The sequence below is a fragment of the Fistularia commersonii genome, chromosome 24 (genome assembly GCF_037954325.1).
Source record: "Fistularia commersonii isolate RoL2024-O1a breed Wild chromosome 24, RoL_Fcom_v1.0, whole genome shotgun sequence".
NCBI classification, from domain to species: Eukaryota; Metazoa; Chordata; class Actinopteri; order Syngnathiformes; family Fistulariidae; genus Fistularia; species Fistularia commersonii.
Window position 1 is genome coordinate 5754654 of NC_141307.1, and position 7402 is coordinate 5762055.

Genomic DNA, 7402 nt, shown 5'->3' on the forward strand with positions numbered 1-7402 from the left:
TTGTGATTTCCGATTCACTATGAAGATTTTTTAAGTTATTTATTTATTTACAATTTCTTTTTGAGGGGCAAATCTCCCTTGAGGTCGGGAGGTTCTGCGGCAGGTAATATAACGTCCACTCTCATCCGGGGAAGGAGCCCGCATGTAATTCCGCCGCTGTCCACCAGATGGCGCTGTTTAACCACTGAGAAGCGCCTCCGTCGTAAACTGCTGAGAACCTGGACCCCGAGATGAGGTAGAATGGCGTCACCTCCACTTGGACACACCTCATCCAGAAGCTTCACTGCTTCTTCTTCTCCTTTGGGCTTTTGCCTTCAGGGGTCGCCTCAGCGAACCAACCTTCTTTATCTAACCCTGGATCCTCCTCTCTCACACCAACTAACTTAATATCCTCTTTCACTACTTTGGTCTTCCTCTAGACCTCCTGCCTGGCAGCCCCACTTCCAGTATCCGTCCGCCAATATAATCACTGTCCTCTGTACATGACTGGACCATCTCAGTCTGTCTTTTCTGACCATCTCACTTCAGCAAAGAGAACCTCAGCATCTTCATCTCTGCAACCTCAGGCTCTGCATCCCGTCTTTTCGTCATTGTCACTGTTTCTAGACTTCACAGCATCGCTGGTTTCACCACTGTCTTGTCCGCCTTTCCAGAAGCTTCACATTCAGGCTAATTGGACCTCCGGTCAGTCCAACGATGTGGACATCAGGTGTGGTGGTGTGTGAGCGCTAAGTGCCCCGAGCCTGCCTGCGTCGCCGTGATAACAAGCGCAAAATAAGGCCTCTCCGGTCCTTCAGTGACCTCCGACCTTTGGCCGGTGGGGAAAGAGGTGGAAGGAGAAGGGCGCTCTCGGCTGCAGAGACGCCGCTGCATTCAGGGGTGATTAGTGAAAATGAAAAGAGCATCACCTCCCGTTCGCCAAGAGCCGATGGGAATAATTATTTCTGTAAGAATTCACAAGTACATTCTTCATCTCGCTGAGCTACACTGAAAATCAGTGGCGCGCAGTCAGTAGAGGCAGGGGAGGCCGGGCCTCACCTGTCATCATGGAAAGAAATAATGTAAAATGAAAAAATGAATTAAATGGTTATATTTACTCGGTGATTTGTACTATAAAGTTATTTTCCACTTAACTTCACAATGTATTTATTTATTTATTTATTCAATATTGCCTAAAAAAAAAAAAAAATCACATTTACCGTTCAAATATGTAGAAGAGATGTGCTGTGACACAGCAACCATCTGAGCCCACTATGGATTGCACAATAAATTTGCTAACTGTGCTGGCATGCTATGCACGGAGACTGTATTGCTGGCTCTGTGTTTGTCAATATTGACATTTTAACACCTTTAATATATGAACTAAATTTCCATAGTTTAGCTGATGTGTATAATGTTTTTTGTCAACCCCTGTAACGTGTTTCTTCTAATCGTAAATCGACTGCGAAGAGACATTAAGTTAGGCACGCAGAAACGGTGCCTCATGGTAGGGGGCACCGCTAATCCCAGGTATCCTTCTCACTACTCGACTGCAGAATAATAGAATTAGCAATAGCAAGCTAAAGTAAACAGTTAGCAAGTCAATAGCAGCCATCCAGCTAGCAATAACAAGCTACAGTAAACAGTTAGCAAGTCAAGTGCAGTCTTCCAGTTAGCAATAGCAAGCTACAGTAAACAGTTAGCAAGTCAAGTGCAGTTAGCAATAGCATGCTACAGTAAACAGTTAGCAAGTCAAGTGCAGTTAGCTATAGCAAGCTAAAGTAAACAGTTAACAAGTCAAGTGCAGCCATCCAGTTATTTTCTGCCGATCTCATTGAGAGCTGTATCACTTACAAACGGTGAGGGATGAATGTAAATCTCCTGGGCAGCTTCTCAACTTTTTGGCCAAGAAGATCTCGTTCAAACTGTTCCTGAAATGACAAAGTTGCTCCGGCCAGCGGTCACTGTCCCGGCTACGACAGCATCGGCGGAGCGGTCATTCTCGGCAACGAAAAAACTCAAAATATACAGTCGGAGCAGGACCGATCAAGGACGACTGTCTTCACTGACACTGATTTCCATTGAGACAGACTTTTAAAGCCGAAGAAAGATAAGGAAGACTTCTACAAGCAAGTTATAGATGCTTTTCTTCAGAGGGAGCGGTGCATGGACTTAATTCATAAGTAAAGGTAAGAGATAATAACATTTTTTTTAAAGTGCTTTTATCTATGCTACAGTTTTATCATATCAGAATGCTGATATGATATTTAAAAAAACACGTTAACTGCTGCCAGTAAAATGGTGAATAAGCTACTCTGTAGGGTTCATATATTTGTAAATCTGTAAATCTGACGTCAGTGTCTCACCAGCCATGACCCTCACTGCACGTCACTGCTAAAAATGTACATTTTCATTCATTTCTTCTTACACATTATTGAACTTTTTGCATTTTTTTTTTCACCTATTGTGCATCTTCTGGTTTTATAACATTTCCCCCCTACATCGGTTCAAACCGATGGAAGAACGGGTAAAAAAAGCTTCATCTCGGGTATCAAACAGGTCTAACTTCAAAAAATTTTGTATTTTTGCTGTAAATTTTGGCAGAATAATGTATGAGCGGTCGGGCTCCTTCCACCAAACAACATTCTGGCTCGGGTTTGTGTGAGAGCTGCCAGGTGTTGGCCGTGACGGCGGCCAGCTGCAGCCACGCCGTGGATGGCTGGCTTTCACTCATCGGCTGTGGGAACATTTGTTTTGATTGTTACGCGCCGTATGAGACCCTCAGCAACATTTTGAGTCGAATTATATTTTTTATTTGTGATAATATCGTCAAATATTATATGGTTCGATCAAAATACAGCTCGATAAAATATTCGGGGGTCGGGGTGGAGGGGTTCCCCACCGGATGTACGACCTCCATGTGTCCATACTCTGCTCCTCATGCACTCTCTTGATACTAATCCCAGACATCCAGTGAATGAGACTCATCCCAGCCAGCTCGTATCCGGCACGATCCACCAGTTTCAGCGACAAAAGTGCACCTCAACCCGGGAGGCGCCGATCCCAAACCCCCTTGAAAGGCGGGGAAGTGATCCCGAGGTCCCCGTTCCAGACTCTCTTCCCCTGAGGTATGGTCCGCGTCCTCCAAACGACGTCGAGATGCGGCCTGATCTGCGATGGGTCGAGTGAAATGGTCGGATTTTGTCCACGTCGTGCTGCATTTACAGCAGAATTTGACCAAATACAAGGCTTTCCTGTTTTCGTGCGCACTTCCAAGACAACCTTACATCTGAAAATGATGTTTAAAAACACATGCCAAAAATATAACCGGTCTTTTCTTGTCACAAGTGAGTCTAAAACGGATGTTCAAACAAATGCTGTTACTGCCTTCCTGTGGCTCATATGAGTATTACAGCAATAAGGAAATGGGAAATCACTGCATCACATAGAGATGTGGGGTGAACAGGGAATCCAAGCTCATTTATATCGAACAAAATCAGATAAGGGTCATGCTTGCTTTTTTATTTTTCCTCAAAAAAATTCTTCCATCAGTTACCTGAGTCTATAGCTCTGCAGGGATGCACGAGTGCGGCGTTATAATTCAGAGAATTTCAACATATTGAAACACCCCTGTATGGATCTAATGGACGACAACAACAACAAAAAGAGATGAATTAAAAAGGTAATATTTGGCTGTGATTCTTCTAAATTTGATTTGCCTGAAGTTTCCATTTCGAATGATCAGTGCTTTATTTGTTCAATTTCTGTTGCTCTCGGAATTATAAGGAAGTCCAAATTGTTCACTTGGATCACTTCAAGGATTTATTATCCAAGCACTCCAAATATTAAGCCATCCAAAACAGTTTTCCTGGAGCAATTCATTTGTATTTCCTTTTTAAATATGAGTCTATTATTATCTTCTCTGTCGTCAAACATTCGCACATGCGTTTTTTTTTTTTTGTTTGTTTCTTTTATAGTTGCGTCGACACTCAACCGGAACCGTTCACACCTCCTCGTGTTTAATAATGTGACGCTCCAGCTGCGATCCAAGGAGTCTTCAGAAATCAATGACATCCCATCGCTTTGCATGTTCTGCTCCAGGAAGCAGCATTTTAACAAGCCTCCTTTACAATCCCCCGAACGGCGGCAATCACGGACAATTAAAAGCCTGATTAGGTTAGCATTTTGTCAATTCCAGCGTACTTAGTGAATCATTCAAATCAAAGCTATTTATTTCTTTATATATTTATTTTCGGCGGGAAAAAAAAGAGGCATTGCATCCCGTGCCGCTCTAAAACATTTTGGTTGACCGGGAAAAATATTGTTTGTTGCACGTGATCATTCCCCGAGTGTCCGTCTTAATGAGAAAGCAGGAGGTCTGCATGTGGGTGCAATCCCTCTCTCCTTTCCCGTTTACCACCCTTGCACCTTAATTGCCGTATATCTAGGTCACCTCCTTGCGTTTTAATCACTTCTTGGTTGAGGGAGACCCACTTGGGTGATGAAGCCCCACTTTCCCCCCCATCCCATCAAGGTGGGAAATCTGTTTGGTTTCTAGGACATCATCCTTGAGCTTTAATTATGGTCGGCGCCGACCGGGCTGCTTCGGGTATCACGTCCGACGTGATCAATAATAAGATATTATCATGTTAGCGTTCAGGCTTGATGGTTTTAAATTAGAAACAGCTTGAAACTGGATGGAGAGGACACGAGTCTCTTCTGACCTTTTAAGTGGAAACTCATGGCAGGCGATGAATTTCCACTGTCAGTTCTCAGAGTGGATGTTTGGCAGCGTCGTCTTAAATCTCGCTGTCTGTTCTGATTTATCCCTGCCTCTCGTAGCCGGTTTCCTTTTAACGCTCGAGGTTTGGCCCGCCGAACTCCCGAGTTCTCGATTTCTGCATGATTCGGGATAGTTAGATCGCTGATTTAGAAATAAGACGGATGGTCACGTACTGTAAGAACAGTAAAAGAAATAACCCGATTCATGAAGAAGCCCAAATGTAATGAATGAGGGAATATTTGCAGAATAAATAGATCTGTGAAAAAAAGGAAACTTGAATATCTAACTATGCATCTGGGTTGTACAGTACATGCTTTTCTGTCTGGTAGAAAAACACATGATACGCCAAAAATACCCTCGCAACGATGCATTCGCTATCGCCCGTCCGTCCCCCCCGTTCATCCCCTGCCGCTCTGTTTTGAAAAGCTCTCAGCGAGCCTGCTAGTATTTTGCACCCTAATTATTCTTTTGATTACTCGCCATCCCAAAGAGAATGTGAAACACAGGAGAAATGTGTCTGCGCCAAACGGCGGAGCTGCACGGTAACATGTGAAATACGTGGCCCCTTTTCTGCACCGTTGTCTCCAGAAGTGAAAACCACGACGGCCACAAGAAGCAGACCTAACCGTTTTATCGGTTGTCGTGTTTGTCACGGTTCGGGAACCGAGCCCCGATTTTCCTCAATTTTTTCCAATTTACCTGCTGCATATTTTTCGGACGTTTTTGGGAGGAACCCCATGCAGACAAGGGGACAGCATGCAGAATCCACCCAGGATCCTTCGTGCTGTGAGGCCCGGAGCGCTTTGGCTATATTTGTGGAAAAAAATAGAGCATTCATTCATTATGTGTACCATTATGTCCTGCCTCTGGGAGTCACATGTCATTCAACATGAGACAAGTCTGCATTTTTAAATTTAAGTGCACATTTAAAGGGTTTTCCATAACTTTACTCCACATTCTTCACCTTCTAAAAAGGCTGTAACGTTAACACCAAAGATGGTTGGATGGCATTACTTGTCATTATCACTATTATTTGCCGTTAGCGTCTCCTGATTGTATTTGTGCCGATTGTTTGGATACTCATGTTAGGTTCCGGCCGGTGCGCTTCCTTGTTCTCAAATGTCTGAGGTGTCAACAAGTGTAAACTCAGACATTGGATCTCGCCCTTTGTTTAAATGAGGATTGTTGTTCCCCGCAGAGGGGAACATCAGCGGCAACTTATGTTCGGGTTCCGGGCTTTTTTGTCAGTCGGCGCCCTCCGCTCAAATCGATCAAATACATTTTCTTACATATTTCCAAGACAGACCTGAGTCTCCGCTGCCGTGTTTCACCCCTCGGTGAATCTTCCGCTGACAAACGCCTTGTTTCCCAGGCAGCGTCGCCTTCCGTTGGCTTGTGGCTGCGATCGCGACACCGAGCCTCGATCTGCATGTAGGAGGGTGTTGATGCAGAATTAGTGCTCAGGCCGCTCTTCCTCAGTGTGCTCTCATTCTGTCACTCCCTTTGGCTGTATGTACGTGAGTGTGTGTGTGTGTGTATGTGTGTGTGTGTGTGTGTTAGGGAGCAGGTGGTCAGCACAACCACACCTGGTGGTTCTGTGATGGAGAAGTCAAGCTTATAGAAAAAGCTATATATAGAGAGCAAACGCATACAGCACATACTGTAGATGGGATGTGGTTTGACACGAGTGTCATGGTGTGCAGCGCCTGGCCCTCACACACAGTATGTGTGTGTGTGTGTGTGTGTGTGTGATTGACTGAGGTCTGGGTTGTTTTCAGAAGTGTTCTCTCTCATCTTCCTCCTCCTCCCCTCCAAGCCTCAGTCACACTTTGCAGATTAGCTCCCGAGTTTTTCTTCTGCCATTTAGGGAAGCTCGGGCTCTGATTCCCCTAATTTGAGTTGCGGCGCTCAATGGCTCATGAAAAACATCATTTATCACAGTGAGCAAAAAGGACTTGTGGAATAGGGGAGTGTGGCTCACAGTTCAAACTGTCTGCCTCGCAAATATCTCCATCCACGTTATCATGCGCGCGCCGTAAAACCATCCCAACGCGTGTCTGAGAAACTCCGTCATCTCGTCTTTGGGAAATTAGGTTTGATTACACATGCTCACTCAAAACAGTCATACGTTGTAAAATGATAGCTCGCACACACACCTATTTTAGCCACAGAGGGAAGATGGAGTGGCCGAGCTGCTATGAGAGCATCGGGCCTGTCGTGGGTTTTCTGGGGCCGTTCCGCTCCTGGCGTCAGTCGCTGTCCGTCTTTCCCGTTGCTAAAATGAATATTTGCTCCTCTTGTCGCAGAGGTCGCTGACACCGCAGCTCCGTCTCGCTCCGCCGACCGAGCGGCCGATGATGAGAATCATTCGTTTTTTCGTATCGTGCGTTCGTTCGCGGAGTCATAAACATGGGATGCGTCATCCTTTCAAGGAGACTTACGTTATGTTGTGGATTTAAATTGAATGACGATCTTTATTTAACAGAGAAAACAGTCGGAAAACAAAGTTCCATTGGGTCAAAAGTCGATTTAAACTCTCCCGTTAAAATATCATTTCAACAGTAATCACAAAAAAAGTATTTCCCCACGGTATGACCTGTTTTTACACAACATTTCAAGTTGTTTGCGGTAAATGTGGTG